General features: G+C 37.0%; 1 long non-coding RNA gene across 2 annotated transcripts in view; it reads right to left on the reverse strand.

The window, feature by feature from the left end:
- Positions 1-18804, reverse strand: part of LOC116965778 — a 36463-nt gene extending 17659 nt beyond the window's left edge. For both annotated transcript variants that reach the window (XR_004409645.1, XR_004409644.1), the window contains exons 1-2: positions 18718-18804; positions 18314-18447 (exon numbers count right to left, since the gene is read on the reverse strand). This is a non-coding gene — a long non-coding RNA (uncharacterized LOC116965778). The remainder of the gene's footprint in view (positions 1-18313; positions 18448-18717) is intronic.
- Positions 18805-19175: the final 371 nt, after the last annotated feature.

Here is a 19175-nt window from a genome sequence, read left to right on the forward strand (position 1 = left end):
GACTGTTAATTAAAAGAAGCCTGTTCATAAATGAGTGGTTACTTAGCAACGTGCGATTTGGTGATTGTTATACAAGACCAATCAGTTGCCATGTCAAAACTGTAGACTGACCACAGCTGCAAGAAATCTAAGAATTTATACTCTTTGTGAAGACATAACCTATGTCTACAGGAAGCACTTGCTCTTTCTCATCAGAATGGAAGATATCTACTCCCTCAAGTAAAGTAAGAACTAAGGCTAAAAGATTTTTATTTTAATTTAGAATCCAATCAGTCATATTGATATAACAAATTTACATCTGTCAGAAACAAAACACATTTTAATTTTTGTTCCTGGTAAAAGGTTTTAATGCTATTTTTTTTCCCAATTATGTTTTCAGAAAATGCACTTTTTATTTCTTAAAGCATATTATTCCTTAAATACTACTTCTCCTAGCTAAACAAAGTATCCCTCCAAACTATGTTGCATACTCACATTTTAGACACTATAAATGTTGCTGTTGTGGAACGATAATTACCAAAGGCTCACATTTATTAATTACACTGAACTTATTAATTTTCCACATATCTTTATGGAACATTACACTCCTTAGTCTTTTTAAATTCAGTTGAACCCTGACACTAAAGATCAAGAGGCACATTTTAACTTAAGATAAACTGGGATAGATCCGCTAAATCATTATTAGAAGAATTTGCTCCACATTTATGGCTGTGTGTAGTTATAAGAAGAATCTTGCCCATGGGAGTAGTCCTTTATCTTAATGAGACCAGTTAAGGCATCCATAATGTTTAAAGTCATTTCCTCAAAGTCAATGCACAAAGGTGGGATGGTAGTTAATGTGCCACAGGCTTGCACAGTGGCAGGCTTATAACAAGGTCTGATGTGGTAGCTGCTTACGCAAGACTCAACCAGTCAGTACTGAAGTCAACAAAAAATTTTTGAGTGACTTGAATTGGACTTAAAAGTTTGGGTTAAATCTTATATAGACTAGCTTCAGGTATAATTATATTAATATTACCTTTCAGGTCAATACTATAAAATGTACTTGACAGCAGAATTTAGCTGTTGAATTTGGTAGTTCCTGTCAGTCTTTTATTTTCAAAGATTGACTTTATTCCTTTTGAAAGGAGACTGCTGGAGCATCCAGGTGTGTTCAAATTTATGGTGACATAAAATTATAAATGGCTTAATAACAAGAAAAAAATTCACACTGACAATCTATGAATATTCTTTGCAATAATATAAATTTTGTCAAATTGCTTATAATCAAACTTTTTCCACTGCATGGTAGAAAGCAGAATTTAGAAGCAAGACTGTAATAAGAATGTGGCCCTCAGATAAAGGAAGGTTTTTAAATTTTATTTTAATTAAAGGAATTAATGTCACTTCATGTTCTGAGTTGTAATAGTACAACGTATTTTATAGAAAGAGAGTGGAGAAATTGGCAGAATAATTTTTTCGTGGCCACGTTCTTGCTTGCTTGGTGCTGAGTAGTCACTGAAGTCAAAAAGAGCAAAGGCTAATCAGAATTTTATAAGATATATCTTTTATATTCTCAACTATGCATAATATGAATTTTCTTTTTTCTCTCTGTCTTCCTGAATAGCTCTCACAACAGGATTAGGTGCATCTGTTTACATGCCCAATAAATAATCAGCAACTGCTGAATACATTGATACATAAGCAAAGTTTATGTCTTTTCTCTTTGCATTTGATCTTTATAATGTGAGCAGCCTGATATCCAATTAATCTTATGAAAGATATTCAGCACAAAGAAGGCTTAGTTTTAATTTACTAGGTTATAAGTAGCTGTAGTCTCTCTGCTACGTGTAGCATTTTGCAGCCATAAATTATTTGGTAGCAATTATTCCTTAAAATGTAACAAATGCTTGTTTTCTGTGTCCTGAATTCAGAACAATTGTAAAACTGAGAGCAAAGGTATTTGAACAGTTTAGTGCTCTGTGGATCTTTTCTCATAGGAAAATTACATTTGTGTATTTTGATTAAATATTCAAAACCATAAATATATATTTCTTGTATGAAAGTAGCATAATTAAAGGAGATAAAAGATGCATATTTTCCTCCTTAAATTGTCCATAGGCCCTAGTCAAGCTCATTTAAATAGATTGGAAGATTAGGATTGCTACCATTATTATTATAATTATTACTAGTGTAATTTATTATTATTTGTAGACTCCAAGGGTGATTTTCCAGTTGATAAGCCAAATAAGATAGTAATGATGAAAACTGAACTAGGCAATAACTTATCTGTTAGAAATAGGACCACTGGCATCAAAATACACAAAGATTTTGGGGAAAAATAAAGTATTCATGTTTTGGATGTAATTTGTTTTTTATATTTTTCACAACATTTTGATATATCTCTGAGATATACTACAAAAATTCTGGGAATTTTGGCTTTGAAAAAGAATTTTAAAGAAGAAGAAAATCACAAGTGAATACTAGAAAATTTTTTATCATATTCTGAGTAATTTTGGGCTGAGTGGTCATATTGCAGTTCTAAAATGTCTCAATAATCCAGACTGGGACTTTGCAGTAGCTCTTTCCTGACCCGTATGCCCAGTCTCCGTCATACAACAGACAGAATATAGTACATGTTGGGGTGTTACTTTAATGGGGAATTAGGACACTTCAGAGGAACATACGTGGCTTCTTGAGACTGGAAGAGCTCTCAAATCTGCTGCCTAGTTGCAATAAGTAACTCTTTGAGGCATTAAATAAACTAGTCAAACATACACAACTACAAAAAAATCTTGTCTTAACACTTGAGGTACTTCTAGCCTTATAGAATTCAGATAAGTATTATCTGAGAAATTTGGACATAAATCTGAACCAGTCATTTTTGGATTTGTGCATAGTAATCCATGTTATGATCTGTCACTCCAGAAGCAATTATGGATCATTAGTTTTAATAGGGAAAAATTAGTTGACACTGTGAACAAATAGCATCACCTACACAGATGGCTTTGGTGATCTGGAAAGCATTCTTTTTTTATCCATCTGTGCTTGGACTACAGGCCTGGTCTCCCCTGAAATTAATTGTAGTTTTGAAATTTTCTTCAATGTGGATAAGATTTCATGCCTCACTTCCTACACTTTGCATTTCCAATGTTTTCTGTTGCCTTGCAGGTATATATGCACTTGTTCCATGATTATTCAATCCTCAATATACATGCCATGCTTTATGTGTACTGTGTTAACTCACTTTATTCATAACAACACCTTTAGGGTATATTTTGGAACCCATTTGGTGGCAGTGTTGGTAATATATAATTATTGCTAAGTATTCACAAAACACATTTTCCAAGCATTAGATATTCATTGCACATTTAACAGCAACATACCAAGTCACAGACCTTTCCTGTAGAGAGAAATCTTAGACATAATTAAAGGACAGTAAGAATGAAAACTGTGGATAAAACTGTGAATGCAGAGAGGGATTTCTGCCCACAGAAATCTTGTCTGACAGCAGAGAATAAAGGTAATTTGCCACTTATGCTTCTTGTTTGTATATGTATATATTATTTTTAAAAGACTGCAAAATAATTAATATAATTATTTTTAATTAAAATGGATCTGATTTTAAACTGGCTGCATTTTTTTTTCCAGAAAATGTGTTATAACTGAAATTTAAGTAATACAAGGGAGAAAAATATTATTATGTCCCATGAAACATCAACGTGTAGTAAACTTAGTATTGTAGAATTTGTGGCTTACTTTGTACCTACCCACAAGACTTACCCACCAGGTAAGAACCTTTTAGAGGGAAACTTATTTAACTAATCAAACCAGATGGAAAAGTCGGAGCAATGAATGTTAAAGTAGAATTCAGAGTCTGAAACATGAGATGAGTGGACATATGTGCACTTTCTCCAATAGGGAATAGAAAAGTATGTACTGAAAGAAGATTCCACATGGTATACTGAGTTAAAGAATTGGAGCCAAGACTGTAAGACATGCTGTTGGTTGCATCATATGAAACATTTTCCCAGTTTTGTTTCCCTACTTATAATATGGAATTTGATATTCCAACAAAGATTTTGAGACTTCAGTAACATTGTAACATAACCTGGAAGTTACTCACTGTCAGAAGCATCTATTATTATTCATTATTTATGGTTTCACAGTGCTTGAGATCTTTAGTTGAATGGATAGGGTGCTCTCTGAACTTGTCAATCAAAATAAAAAATAGGAAAGGATAATGGGAAAAGAATGTACAGGTAAATATTCTCCAGAGATTTTAGGACTATGAGTCCCAAAAGATCAACTTAATATTTTTTGATGATTATTTAGAATAATGACACCCAGCTTTACCAGATGTTCAAGCATAGTCAATTATTTCTGTGTTAAAGGATATCCTTATACAACTACTTTCTGTCACGTGATGAGACTCACTGTTCATATTCAGGACAACCAGACTGGTTGTATGCAGCTTGAGTATGGACAGCTGGCTGAACAGTACGTGGAAGTGCTAGATTTGTTCCACTTACTCAAATGAACGCACAGCATTTTCTCACGTTAGAGCTCACAACTGCCTTCTTATTTGGGCCTGTGGAGTAAAAAGGAGAGATGACATACAGGTCTGAACTGTAATCACCCTGATGCTCTGCAAATCCCATTTCCCACAGTTCTCAAAAAATAAGCAGTAAGTATCTAGAAGTCTTCAGTACACTTCCACTCATCATCTTTTCTAAGACTTCATACACCTTCATCCTTTTATGTGAAGGTGCCTATAAGAAGACGGAAGAGGAGCTGTGAATTTTCAGGAGGAAGGAAGCAAAGGGTGACATGGAGTCATAAAAATTGTACTTTTAGGTGTCAATCTCTGAATTTAGTGGTAGAACAAACTGGATTAATGCTTCTCACAAAGCGGAATGTAATGAGCTTAAAATGTGAAGGACTGTTATCCCAATGTGGGCATTCTCGCTTTGGTGTCCAAGATACAATCATGCTGAGGCTTCCCAAGAGCTGGCAAAGTACCAGGAAGTGAGAATAATACAGGTGACTCTTCTATAAAAGAAATTGTGGCAAATGTGGCTTATCATTTTCTCGAGATCTTATAAAACAACAGAGATAAAGTGTAGGAACAAACAAACAGAAAAAGATTTGCCATTAATTGCCTAAAGGGGAACTTGAAGACAGCCATCACCTTCTCTCTCCCTCATTTTTTTTTTTTTTTTAGGTGATGTTTGCTCACATAGCACTTCTAGGAAGTATGACTGGTGGGATTTCTAGTCTAGAGATACGAGGTGGCTTTCATGATCCTACCTTTTGTTTTTAAGTTGGCCATAAACAACAGCCTTTCTGTGTTTTGGAAATTTCTGGGGTTGTGATTATGTTTATTAGCAGAAGATTTTTAAAGTCTTGTAGTAAAAAAGGCTTGTAACTAATAATATTCATAATAATTTTATTTACATAACACTCCCCATTCCCCATCTAATGTGCTTAAGGCATGGCTAAGGAATTGTAAGCAAAATCAGAATAAAACAGAAATAAAAACCCTATTTCCTTGCTCACTGAAGATGAGTAAATTTCAAAAACTGTACCTGAGTAGTTCAATCACATGTTTATCTAGGGCTTATTAAAAGCTACTGAGACGTTTCTAACACTTTCCACTCTGGTCAAGTTGGATGTTATATGAAAGACACCTGTAAGTGTGGATAAATCTACTTTTCCGGGGGTTTATAGCACTTATGATTCTACTCCAAGCCAAACTTTCCAGTGCAGAAGCAGAAACTAAAAATAGAAGGCAAAAACTGTATGGGAAATAAACCCACCATCCTTATTGTTGAGGTCTAGCCAAAGGAATTTGATGGAGAAATCAGAATATGTATCCATTTCCAAAGCTCACAATGAAAGCTTAGCTCTAGACTTATAGAATAACAGTGGTTATTCTGAAGACTGTAACAGTCAAAACCAAGATTTAAAGTCTGTTGACATCTCTCCTGTTTCCTCAGCAAACTTCCTCTCCCATTTCAGAAGTCTTTTGTCAAAATGAGGTTTTAGAGGCTGATAGAGATGTATGTAATACATCTGCACTTGCCTATTAATATTTTGACATCTTCTTCAATTAATTTTAGCTCTCTACAACACTGGTGTTTAAATAATTAATTGCAAGGTGAGCAAAAATCTCAAACAAAAGTTCAGAGTTTAGCTTGTTTCTCCTTCCTGCTCAAACCAAACCTGTACATGATGCACTGAATAGACTTCAGTTAGGATGTATGAGGTAAGTCTTTCATTGCCAAATCATTCAGTTATATATGAGTTGATCATTATGTTTGAGATCAAGCCTAAATCAAGATAATCATGATTGCAGTTGCTGGTCTAGGCTTCTGAATGAGTATAGAAATTCTCGTATTTCCAGTACATAATGGAACATATTCTAAATTTTCTCCTGAACTAAAGAAAAAAAAATAAATAGAAAGAGTGAATTCTAGATTCAAGATAGAAGGGATGAAATAGGAATATTATTTGATCTTTAACTTCAGTGAGTTGCCAGCAACCTTCTCTGAAATAAGCGTAAGACAACAGAGCAAACAATACTGCTGAAGACCACTGAGAGCACAAAACACAGAGCATTCTAAGTCTCAAACCATTACTTTTCTGAGATAATAAACCTCTGATAATGCAAACAAAATCTAGTTGGCAAATAATTCCCTTTCATGTTAATGATGTATCAAGAAATCAAATAATGTAACCACAAAACAGTCAACAACATTAATCTGCAGGATTCCAGGTGTGAATTATAGGAAAAATTGCAGGAAGCACAATACAAGTGGGCTTGAGGTAGAGTATTAAGCCACAAATATTTAAAGTTTTAAAAAAATGGATTTGTGAGCTACTGCCATTTACATCCTACTCAGCCTGGGAATTAGATCTTGATGATATATGGTAGCTATTAAATTGTGGATAGTAAGGTTATGCTCTGATCCCAACAGAGCCACTAATTGAGTTGTTCCCATATTAATGGATAAATGTTGGAGACAGCTATGGAGACTGAAAAAGATCTACAGTTCTGTAGATGATGGGACAAACACAGACTCAGGGCAAATTTAGCATTCATTCAGCCTCTTATGGTCCTCATCCTCTGGTAGCATTTCAGCTGCTTTACTAAATTATGACAAATGCTTGAAGCCAAGATATATGGAGAATTAAATTATTTTTTCAAAGTTAATTCCTCCAAAGAATCACTACCTTAAAGATTGCCATCTAAACCAACTGCACTGAATTTTTCTACATACTGAGGGAGGAGAAAATATGTGTGCGAAAGAAATATGTGATAGATTTTTAATGTGATTTTTTCTTATTCATAGGTACACTGAGCTTGACAATTTGCAGTGGGGGGGTGTTGTGCTTTGCTAAATACAACTGCGAATATAGTAATTATTTTAATTATCTTTGCTGCATTTATCTCATTATTTTTATATATGCAGTTATTTTAATGTCCTTTTTCAGAGATAAGAGTTCAAATTTGATGTTACAGAATTATTATTACAGAAAAACATTGTGTGTAAAGAAAACTAAAGAGGTCATCTAATTAAACCTGTTCAAAGCAAGGTTATTTCTGAAGGTATACTGTGTTCTTCAGGGTCTTATCCAGTCAAATCTACTCCAAAGATTGAGATTTCACAATCTCCTTGGGAGTCTGGAATGTGATTGACTGGTCTCATGGTGCAAATTTCTTTTCCTGATGTCCAGTGGAATTTTCTATGTTACAACATGCAACCATTTCCTCTTGTCCTTTCCCTGTGCATCACTGAAAAAGCTCTTTGTGCTTTCGTCCTAATCACTCCAATGCATGCTACTGACTCATGTTCAAGTTGTTGTCTACCAGGACCCTGTGTCCTTTTCTAAAGATCCTAGCCTAGCCAGTCAGGCCCGAGCCTGTGATACTTCATGGGGCTGTTCCATAAAACACCCTAATTTTTTTAACTTTGCTTTCGATTCTACACTAATACTTTGTTGGAATGAAATAGAATAGAAAACACCAACTAAACATATTTTTAAATTCTTCAAAACATGGTGAGACTGAGTTGTGGATTCTCATTGAATCTCAGTCAAACAGTATGAAACTCATTATTTGTTTTCATTATCTATAGGAAAAAAAAAAACATAAGGACGTGACTTTATTTTAAGAGGGATGTAGTCTTTGTGCTGGCTTTCTGCTTATGTAGTATCCATATTTTAAATTATTTTCTTAACTATACAGATATAAGTGACTGAATTTCTTTAGTGATATAATTCCATAATTATGCAAACACTTTTTATAGAATTGGATTGGAAAATTGAATTGGGCCCAGTGTGACATGTCAATAACATTCATCTAACTAAATGTTGATATGTGCAACCTTTATATGTCTATCACAGTTACACACATCACTGCTGAGCTAATCATAATAGAGGCTTCTTTATTCACATGGCACAGTTATTCTTTCTTCTGTAGTATATTGCTCTTGTCAAGGTTCCTTTCCTTGCCCAATCAGTTTTAGACAAAAAAGTAAAAGTAAACTTGAAAAACCAACTTTAAGAATGAAATGTCATCAAATTATCCCGAGGTTGTCATAATGTAAAATGTTTATGAATGCCTTTATATTATTCTGTTTCCAGCATGATTATGAGTCTAGAGATTGTCAAGATAAAACATTAACAAATATTTCCATATATTCTGTGATTCATTTTTGTTATTCAGCTAAATTTAACATCCTTTCATATTCTTGATATTTATACTCTGCTCATGTTGCAGGCTGCTTTCTTCCTCTTCTTCCTCATCATCATCTTCATCATCGTCATTGTCTTAATCATTGTCTTCTTCCTTCTTCTGTCTGCCACTACGTTGTTATTTTTAGAAAGACAGACTTTATGTTAACTACTCTGTAACAAGTTTTCATATCTCTTATTTTGTTTGGAATCTCCTGATGGAAACCCACACTCTTTCTGTGTGAAAGGGCTTACTTTGGATTGAAGGCACAACATTTAAGCTCTAAATCTATCCCTTTGTGTGCAGTTTTTGTTGTTTTTTTTTTTTTTTTTTTTTTTATGAAAGGCAAAACACTTAGAATGAACAGCTTGGTTTTTTTAGTAACTAGTGAGTGTACTAACAGATTTGACTCCATTTTTTATGTTTTTTTCTGTGGAAAACAATGTTATAGATTGCTGTCTTCTCACAAATACTTTGCAGATATCACCTTCCAAGACAATTTTAAGTCACAGTCACAGCCCAATTATTTATTTTAGCTCTGGAGTGATTCCACAGATATTCATTAACCCCAATGCAGCTCAATAGACCTAGTGATGAACACATCTCTAAAGGACTCTGAGAATAAAAAGTGGCTAATTCTAGAACATCTACAACTTTCGTCCTTTGAAATGAGGAAAACACTGACCCAAATACAAACCTTTTGGCTTCCGTCAGTAGCAAAATAGCCAGGTGTCACATTCCAAAATTTAGAAAAATCTGAAAATTTATGAATGTCCAATGATGGATAGAAAATACCACAGTTGCACACTCAGTATATATCAGTTCTGTCTCAATTAAAAGCACTGGAAAAAACTAGAACAAAACTACTAGAGAAAACTACTTCTGGAGACATAAATAATAAATGCTATATTCTTCAGTCTCATTGCACTTTTCCAATACTACCATTTTTAGTCCTATGTCTTTGGGTAATGATCCAGTGCCAGGCATCTGTGTGCACAGCAGTTTAGACTTCCAGATGTCCAGAAAGCCCAGTGCTACTATTCATGCACAGCATACGTAAGTCTAGGACACATTAAACTCCTGTGGATGCAACAGAGAGGCATTCCTGCTTATCTGACAGATGAATTGCGTTGGATCTGCCACCACTTTGAGGTGTGCTAGACAGATGCCGTCCAACTTTCCTTTCACAAGTTTATGAAGCAGATCAGACAGGTACAACAAGAGAGAAGGGTTACACAAATCAATTCTGCCTGTCCACTTTCCTCATTTGCAAAGCAGTTCTTTCAGAATGATTGTCCCTGTGCTGTTGTCAGTTCTTTGCAAGGCGTGGTATGATTCAGAATTATCTTCTCTGTATGGAAATGTCAGGGTTACAGTCTTAGAACAGAGGACCTAGTCTGCTCATTCCAGACAGCAAGAATCAAATCACTAAAAAACCATAAGCAGCTCTAGTTGCCAAAGGAGTCTCTGATCTTCTGTTTTCTACTTTTACTACCAAATTCGATGGTTATCAAAGGCCTGTTTCCATTAATGATACAGAGATGCTCTGAGAGAATTTATGTTCAAATTAAGCAATTTTACTTTTCCCTCCTTGACAGCCAATGTTTTTCTTAAATTCACTTAAATGCTATTTTCAGAAAGAGGTAGTATAAACTCTGTCTATCCATCCAGCTCCTTGGTATTACTGTACTACCTCAATCTGAATCTACCGACAAGAAAACTCAAATACTGTATTTATGGAGAAAACAAATAGTTGCACTTTTTATCAAAATGAGATTAACTAAGATTCCCATCCAATCCCTGTTCTCCCACAGAAATTGCCCAAAGAGTGCAAATCCATACAAATTGTTGGAACTTTGGGATAGAAATGGGTCTTCTTTTGGACTGCTAGGAGAAGTGGGACAAAGTGTGGCAAAGAAAGCTAATGACATCCTGGGCTTCATTAGTAGGGGCATTGCCCACAGGTTGAGGGAGGTGACCCTTCCCCTGTGCTCAGCACTAGTGGGTCCACACCTGGAGTACTGTGTCCAGTTCTGGGCTCCCCAGTACAGGGTAGACATGAAGTTACTGTAGAGGGCCACTAAGATGATGAGGGGATTGGAGTATCTCTCCCATGAGGAAAGGCTGAGACAGCTGGGACTGTTCAGCCTGGAGAAGAGAAGGCTCAGGGTGGGATCTTATCAATGTACCTGAATACCTGAAGAAAGGGTGTAAAGAAGAAAGAGACAGGTTCTTTTCAGTGGTGCACGGTGACAAGAGGCAATGGGCACAAGCTGAAACGCAGGAAGCTCTTTCTGACCGTAATGAACACTGTCAGATGTTGTCTAGAGAGGTTGTGGAGTCTTCCTCCTTGGGATATTCAAAAGCTGTCTGGAAGCGGTCCTGGACAACCTGGCCTAGGTGACACTGCTTGAGTGAGGGCTGTTGGGCCAGATGACCTCCAGAGGTTCCTTCCAACCTCAACCATCCTGTGATTTTGTGACATGAAACTCTAAGGAAGCTGTGAGTTCAGATCCAATTTATATCAGATTTCCACTGATATGAAGGTGAAAGGCTCAAACATTCCTCATCATTCATACATAACTGTTACAGTCAGGTTTCACTCAGACATCTTTTTCAAACAAGAAAGGTGTCTTGGTCCATGCTATTGTTCAAGATATATTTTGATTTTTTTGTACTTTTAACATGCTAGATAAATGTAAAATTGTGCATTCATTTAAACTGAAAAAAAAAAAAAAATCAGCCAAAAAAATTTCAGGATAGGTTTCAATATACTGAGGTAATATCTGCAGCATGGAATATCACCAATAAACACGTTGTCTGAAATGCACTCTGATAAATTGAAAATAGCCTAGCCTTGACAAATGTTCATACTACAGAGAAAGGAGCTTTCAAATCCAGAGAGCAGGTACTCTCCCCAGTACTCATTTGTATTTACAACATTTTCTTTGATATTTTGGAGACAAAACAACTGAAGTGAAGAAATTGTAACTCCATCTATCTGGTGGAAAACTTAAGAAATTTTTGCTGTGACCTCTTGACCCCCTTTCCTGGTAGATCCCCTTTCTAAATCATGTTCCTTTGCTAATCCATATGGAGGATCAGAATTTCTCCTATAGGTCAAGCATCCAGAACAATCAGTGCTATCCTAGCTCCTTTATCTTCTGTGAGTGTCCCTGCTTTAACTGCTCTGCTTTCACTCAGGAGAATTAGATGGACATTGAAGATACTTAGAATAAAAGAGGGTTAGTTTAAGTTGCCAATATGTAAGTCATTATTGATAAGCAGTCTTGAGATATTACCAAAACTAATACAGACATAGAATCATAGAATGATTTCAGTTGGAAGCGACCTTAAAGATCATCTAGTTCCAACCCCCCTGCCATGGACAGGGACATCTTCCACTAGACCAGGTTCAGGTCAAAGAACCATCCAACCTGGCTTTGCACAATTCTAGGGATGGAGGTTCCTACACCGTCTCTGAGTAACATGTTCCAGTGCCTCACCACCCTCACAGTAAAGAACTTCTTCCTTACATCTAATGTAAATCTACCCTCTTTCAGTTTAAAAACATAACCCCTCATCCTGTAACTACATACCTTTGTAAAAAGTCCCTCTCCAGCTTCCTTGTAGGCCCCTTTAGGTACTGGAAGGCTGCCATAAGGTCTCCTTGAAGCCTTCTCTTCTCTAGGTTGAACAACTTCAGCTGTCTCCGCTTGTCCTCATAAGAAATTTGCTCCAGCCCCATGATCATCTCTGTGTCTCTCCTCTGGACCTGCTCCGAGAGGTCCATGTCCTTCTTATGATGGGGGGCCCCAGAGCTGGACACAGTACTCCAGGTGAGGTCTTAAAGAGAAGGGTAGATGGGGAACATCACCTCCCTTGGCCTGCTGGCCACACTTCTCTTGATGCAGCCCAGGATATGGTTGGTTTTCTGGGATTCAGGCACACATTGCTGGCTCATATTCAGATTTTCATCTACTAATAACCCCAAGTCCTTCTGTGAAGGGCTGCTCTCAATCTACTCATCACCCAGCCTGTATTTGTGTTGAGATTACCTCAACCCATGTGCAGGACCTTGCACTTGGCCTTGTTGAACCTCATGAGGTTTGCACAGGCCCATCTCTCAAGCTTGTCAAGGTCCCTCTGGATGGCATCCCTTCCCTCCAGCATGTTGACCACACCACACAGTTTGGTGTCATTGACAAACTTGCTGAGGGTGTACTCAGTCCCACTGTCCTTGTCTCCAACAAAAATGTTAAACAACATTGGTTTCAATACCGAGTGTCTTTGAGGAAAGCCACTCAATGACAGCCAATGACATAATTAAAAAAGGGCCCTGAAAGTGTTTCTATATTTAGCTAGATAAGAGTGAAATAGTAATTGCAGGAATTTCACAGTGAATCGAATACTTCAACCAAGTGCTAGCCACAGGGACAAAATGAGATGCTTATATAGGTCATGGCAATTTCAAAAGGAAATGCTTCTTAAAGAGAAGAAAAGCATCATGGGTAACAATGCAAATTACCATGTCAGTAACCCTAATTAAATTTAGCTGAACTTACAGTGTGGGATAGTTGCTTCAGGAAAGAAGTTAATTTATTTTGCCCATCTCTTACAAAACGTGCCACATTCATACTTTCTCCCTTGCCTTGGATTTGTTATTAGAGAGCTTAAGATGCCTTCCATGCTAAGGGGAATTCAAATCTGAGTAAAAACATTGAATTAAAGATTTTCAAACAAAAGGACAAATCTAGCATAGCATTTCTTTAGCTACATAATCTTCAGAACTAGTTGGCAAATTTAGTACCGACACAGGAATTTCATCTTGGTGTCTATCACTAATGCTGATGAAGGGTTTTATTGTTGCTCATGCTTCCTGATAAAGAAAAAAAAGAACTATAAAGCTATCAAAGGTATCAAAAACGTAAAACAGATAGAGGCATCTCAGATGCATAATCAAGAATAATCATTAGAAAAAGCTTCTTTTCACAAAAACTAACTTTTTTCTTTTTTTTTTTTTTTTAATTTATACTCACAAGAGTGATGGATGTTTTAATTTCTTCAAGTTAAAACTTAAATCAAAACAATATCTTCTGAAAACACAGCCTACTCAAAATGATACATAATAGGAAGTCCAGATTAACAAAGGCTTACAATTACAACATTACCCAGGATGCTCTAGAGAAAGATAAAAATTCAAATTCCTGTTTTGCAAGCACCAGTTAAGGGATTTAGTCTGGATTTTCTCCAGAAGTATCTTTAAACTAGGTTGAAAAAAGGTATGATGTGGAAACAGTTCTACATCATAAAAAGATAAAGCATTCACGAGGCCAAACTGCCTTTCACTCTGAGTGCTTAAGACTGTCACCTCATCTAAGTAGATGTTAGGTAACAAATTATTAGTCTCTAGTACAAATCAGGTTATAGAGACACTTAAACCTGTGGTCATATGAGAGTGTTGATCTCAAGATAGGCTGTTCTCTCAGTCAACCACTGAGAAAACCATTCCATGTCATGACTGAAGTCCCTTTCTGATTATTTTAAAACTAGTTTTCTTCTTGTAAAATATTTCAGTTTCAATGAATCAACATTTTCTCATGGAGAAAAAGAATGTCCCATCAAACATCTTCCAGTCATCTCCATTTTGATGATTTCAAGTTGTTGGAAAGCAAAGCAAAGCACAGTATATCTCTGGGGATTTGCTTAAATAGAAGAAAATAATCCAGCAAAACTTTTTATAAAGAATAGATATTAATTCCTGTTTGTGGACCAGTACTCCCTCTCCGGAGAAATAAATTCTAATATCAACAGAGTGATGATGGTATTGCTCAGCACATTTATATTTGTTACTGACCAAATAATATCTAAATCACTCTTTCATAGTTGGACATGTTGGATCTAAATTAACAGTATCTCTATTGTAAACAATGGATGACTTAGAAAGCCTGCTGTGATTTGCTGAAAAACAGCCATATTTTCTATATTGGAAATGAGTCCTGTAATGTGGAAATGAACTGGAAAATACAGAATGTGATTAAAGGAGGCCTAATCAGTTGGAATCAGTATGTATCCAAGAGCAGAACCTTTCACAGTCTGTAGTTACTCAAATGCGTCTGTTACTATATCAATATTTTCCAAGGTGTGTTTCTTTGCATCCATTTCCCAAATGAATTCCACTATTCACAGTTGTCTTCCTAATCAACCTTTTTCAATTTAGGGTGATACAACTATCCTGCTTCAGGTAAGGAGAACTCTGCACAGCTCCTAGCAACTCACATAGGCACAAAGTAGTTGATCCCACATGATTGAGTTATGCCTAGAATCAAAACATCTCTTCTTTTGCTTTTCAAAGGTAGAGTTTGACAGTACAGGTTTCCTGTTGAAAGGTACTACCTGTTTGCTAACACTGGCCCACTTCACTGTTGTGAAGTGGGAGCTCTGTTGTGAAGTCCCTTCTGCAGGAAAATGTTAACTTACTCCTTAGGCTACCTTCCAGAAACAGCAACAAAAATACCTAACTCTGATGACTTCTGCTTTTATTAACGACACCTTGAAAAATACTGGGAAGCTTGAAGAAAGGTCAGTGATGAAAGGAAAATGTGAAATATAATTATGAAGGAAAAATTTCTCTTAAGGTGACTTTAACTCACCAGATCTTACTTTTATGCATTCAAGCATTCTGTTTTCCGCACTTTTTGATGCTAGTTTACACGTGTAAAATTTCTTGCAGGCATCATATAACCATAAAAAGAACAGTTTTTAATTTCTAGGAGTGTATAATTGAAAATTTATATTGGCTCAAGACCTTGCAGAACCCAGATCAATCAGATTATTTATTGCAGGTGTTCATGGTGATCAATGTTTCTCCACTTATAAGCTAGGAGTTAAAAGGTTTAAAAATAAACAGAATGTTACTGAGGAAATGCAACAAAACATCAACCTTGGAAAACTGAATAAAATATCAGCAAGAGGTATGATTACCACAGCCAGTGTAGTTTGACAGCATTCCCAAACTCAGTCACTTTGCTGATTTACCCATGAGGCTGATGGGATACTAGCTTCTGCCTTCTCCACTTTTTTACTCCCTCTTCATTGTGCAGTTGAATATACCAATAACTTACAGGTGTGTTTTTGTGTTTAGGGAGGAACTATTCTACTGTGTTAACTATTTGAAGTGGTCTCTTGCTAGAGGGAAGGCCATACAGTAATACGACGTACAGGTTTCAGTTTTTCTTATTTTTTTTCCAAGAAGTATTGTTCCCCAGACTCAGTCACATGCATAACTCACTTTACATTTCCCACCAAGCTCTGCTGACTGTCTTGAGGGAACCTTTTACACAGAGAAAAAATCATCATCATTCACTAATTCAAATTACTCCACATTACAGAAGAACTCTGTTAAATATGGACATGCTCCCTTTCTACATTGCCTTAATCAACACTTAACTCCACAGGACCTCTTAACTCCAGTGAACTTTAACTAGGGTGTAACACAAGGCACACCAAACACTGGTCTCTCACCATATCTACCCCAGACATGAAAAACAGTCATCCTGAGATCATTGAACTTCTGTGGTCTAAGAAACCTCAGATTTGACAGCTTCTCCCTTGATGACCTGTTTCAACATGGGAGTGTGAGACATCTATAGAGAATCTGGCTATGCTTATGTCACAGTAACTTGGGGCCGTGTCTTCAGAAGACATACTGTCCATGTAGTCAAATGCCTGCTCCAGAATTAAAACTCAAAGTATTTTAACAGAACTGGCATGCTTTGGTAAACCATGAGACCTGTCCAACATAGCAATTCTGCTTGTTAACTTACAGGTGCTTGAGATACCTTCTCTCTAACAGGCACACTCTCAGAAAAAATAGGTTACTCATCTTATTAAACAATAGGGAGCTCTAAAGTGACCTCCCTTCTCCTTCAGCTCTCCAGGTTATATTTTTTACAGTTATTAGAAATATTTATTATTTTTAAGGGACTTATTCAGATCTCCCTTCCTTAGTATTGAAGAATGATTATACATTTACACAAAGTCTGGTGTTATCTCCTTTAAAAAATTACAAATGTGTAACTCCTTGTAAGCCACTGTTGTCTGTAGGCTAAAAGGAAAGAAAAAGGAAAAAAAAAAATGAAAAAGGATTCTCCATCTTACATTAGTCCTAAGAAACTGGAGGGACTGAATCACAGTTTGGGAACTTCTACACACTCTCTTAGGCATTGTGATATCAGCAGCAGCAGACAGAAGCACTGGGATGCTTACAGGTGGAGGAGGCGGCTTTCTTCAGTTTCATTTTTTCATCTCAAAAATATAGAGTGGTAGTTCACTGTCTAATAAGCCAGGCACAGAAGGAGGTAGTCAACGGCTATTTCATGATACCTGCACAACTACTGTCTGACTCAAGTCTAGTGGTGTAACTCTTTTAAGACTGTTTCTACCCTGAGGTTGGTTGCAGCATGCTGATCTACATTATCAAAGGCCAAAACAGTGCCTGGCTGAAAAGATATAGTATCCATCCTTCAGTTCTACACTGAAGCCACAGCACTTCCATCCTCACAGTTTCTCCTTTAAGAATTAATCCAGATGCCTCTAGCATTAGATAAGGTCAAGGAGACCTAACTCAATGAACTTCCCTTTTTTGCAGTTTTGAGTCGCTGAGGCTGAAAAGTGTTCACTGACTCATAGCTGTAAATTCCATAGCTATTGGTCTTGGGGAGTGTTCAAAGCAGCTTCCTGATGACATCACAGCATCATTAAGAAAGAAGCTAAGCACTCCAAATCATTTGGGAATTCAATAAGTCTGGCCAGTGCTGGTTTATGACTGAGATAACCATTCACTGTGCTAACTTGAATGAAAGGTGCTGATTGATTGCAGAATTGTTTTCTCCTCCACACTAACAAAATTCTTTCTGTCTATGTGAGACTATAGCATATACTGATATATGTGTCCTACTTTTAGAGAGCACAAATGAAGCTGGAACTGAGGCACTTGCTCAAACCTCTGCAGGTGCCAGTTCAGCTCTTGCTTGAGCCCCAAATTTCACTGGGCAAGTCATGCTCCCTCTGCGTTTCAGCTCCCACCCTTAAAATAAAGATCATAACAACACTCACTTCATACATTTTGTCTGTCTTGATTACAAGGACAGGATGGGGATGGTGTGTGATTATATCTGTGCAGTGCTGTAGAGCTTAGCTCAGTCAGGGCCCATAAATGCTACTGTAGTAAAGAAACTCTTGCAGTCCTTTCTGCAGCTTTCAGCACTCCAGTAACAGGTTTTATTTCTCCTGTTATTTTCTTGCCAGGATTCAGTTTCAAGATACCATATTTCTATTCTGGCAGTTCATAATGCCACAAATACTCATATATGAGGAGATTCATGTTTTCCCTATGGTGATAGGAAAAACATCACAAGTTGCTACCATGGGGCTGATCTCTGAATCCAAGTCTTACGGTCCGAGCAAAATGGAGACCTCTCTCCCACCACATTTTTAATGTTTGTTATTGCATTACTATTCTTTACAGTAATTTCTGAGAAGAAACAAAAAAAAAAATCTATTTATTTGGAAATAACCATTTGTGATACTCACTTTTTTATCTGGCCAGTTTGTCTCTTTCTGCTTTCACCTGGAAGTTGTTTATTTTTTTCTTCTCTACTACAAAAAACTCCTCTTGATTTTTTTTTCCTTATGCTTCATGCAGTGCTAAGGAGACAGCCCAGCTCCTATACATAACAGAAAACACAGACCAGAATCTTAACAGAAGGCTTATCACTGAAGCTACAGCAAAGCTGGAATTACTGGATGTCATCCTTTGAGCCTACTCTGCAGCTAAAAGCCACTTAGTCGCTCACCTACCCTCCCCCCACTTGGGAATGGGGAGGAAATCGGAGGGGCAAAGGGAGACTCGAGGGTTGAAATAAAAACAGTTCAATAACAGTAACAGAATGATACAGTGACAGTATAAACAGGCAATGTACAATACAGTTACTCACCACCCACTGCTGACCAACACCTGCCTGCTCCCAGCTAGAGATCCCAAACACAAGGACACCACAGCAACACTCCACCCCACTCCTGCCTTTATATGGTGAGCACAGTGTCACATGACATGGACTATCGGCCAATCCGGGCCCATCCCTCCAGCTGTGCTCCCCCCGCCCCCGCACACAGGTGAGGGCACTGGGCCCTGGGGAGCCCCTGGGGTCTCAGGGGGCTGCAGCTCCTCCCGCTGCCAAAACAACGGGAACTCTAGCCCAGGACACTGGGGTGTCACTGGTCTGTGTGCTCTAGAAAGTCTTACCATGTCCATGAGAAACCAGCTGAAACAACATTTCAGCTCAAAACTGAAGGGTATGATGGTGCTCTGCTCACCTCGCCCCGCTGCCCATTAATACAGGATTATATATATATAATACAATTATATATTATATACTATATAATATATAATATA

The sequence above is a fragment of the Tyto alba genome, unplaced genomic scaffold (genome assembly GCF_018691265.1).
Source record: "Tyto alba isolate M040663 unplaced genomic scaffold, T.alba_DEE_v4.0 Super-Scaffold_18, whole genome shotgun sequence".
Lineage (NCBI taxonomy): Eukaryota > Metazoa > Chordata > Aves > Strigiformes > Tytonidae > Tyto > Tyto alba.